A 1053-nucleotide genomic window follows, 5' to 3' on the forward strand; every position below is an offset into this window, starting at 1 on the left:
TTTTTTTTTTCATTAGATTTACGGGGATTTGTCATTTGGATTGCCATTGTTTCAGTCAGCATGGTTTTTATCATCCTTTTCCTGTTTATACCGCCTTGTCACGGTAAGACTACTGTTGTATTTTATCTTTTAAAACATTTCAAATGAATTTCTTTCATCTGTGCTTACCATTTGGTTAAAACTCAAAACAAACATTTTAAAAACTTGAGGTGAGTTGCCATTTGCAAACTTTCATATTGTGACATATATATTTTTGAGTGAAACCATGAATTTGATTGAATTTGATTGGATTGTTAAACAAAAAATAACTAAAAGGATCCAGACCTAAATGTGATTTTGTTAAAACAATGCTTAAATAATTTAAAATGCTTAAATGATGCTATTTGTTAACATTATCCAGCAACCTGTGCTGCCTGAGTCACATCAGCAGAAAAGGAAAGAGCATTTTGATTATGAAGATATATATATATATATTTTTTAGAATAACACACACTCGTGAAATGTTCACAATAAAACTTGGAATCTGTATTAATAAAGTAAATAGGGCCAATTATGATTTCATGTTTACTGTAAATGATTGTCACTGTTGTTCTCAAAGATTATTGTGCTGCTTGCTATGGGAGACACAAGACTTCCAGAGTAAGTTTATTTTCTTAATTCCTTGTGAAAAATATTAATGTGCAACATCACAGACAAATCAAATAGATTTTTAGTGATCAACTTCAGCTATGTTTTAAAATGTACATTCAATTATTAGCATTTTTCCTGTTTTGCCTCCCTCAGAAATGACAGTCGATTCTAAATCCCAGCTTTACTGAAGCAACTGGAGCTCTTAACTATCTGTGCCTTCATAACTTTGACTGTTGCTTTTGGACCTCTGTGTCTGCTGGGCCATGCAGATAGTGTTGGAACTTCATCCTCCAGTTCTGAATCTACTGTTAAGTATGCAAATATTTTATTTTCAAAGAGGGACAAGATGAGAATCTCTTCTGCTTAATTAATTTTTATTTTTTGGCCAAGACTGGCATGGAGAGAAGTACTGAGAAGAGGAGC

General features: G+C 32.4%; 1 long non-coding RNA gene across 1 annotated transcript; it reads left to right on the plus strand.

The window, feature by feature from the left end:
- The first annotated feature begins 20 nt into the window (after window positions 1-20).
- LOC107682704 (uncharacterized) lies at window positions 21-1046 on the plus strand. The gene is made up of 3 exons (XR_001633566.1): window positions 21-103; window positions 599-639; window positions 784-1046. It is a non-coding gene; the product is annotated as an uncharacterized LOC107682704 (long non-coding RNA).
- Window positions 1047-1053: the final 7 nt, after the last annotated feature.

This window comes from Sinocyclocheilus anshuiensis, unplaced genomic scaffold (assembly GCF_001515605.1).
Source record: "Sinocyclocheilus anshuiensis isolate Anshui unplaced genomic scaffold, SAMN03320099.WGS_v1.1 C32504708, whole genome shotgun sequence".
Lineage (NCBI taxonomy): Eukaryota > Metazoa > Chordata > Actinopteri > Cypriniformes > Cyprinidae > Sinocyclocheilus > Sinocyclocheilus anshuiensis.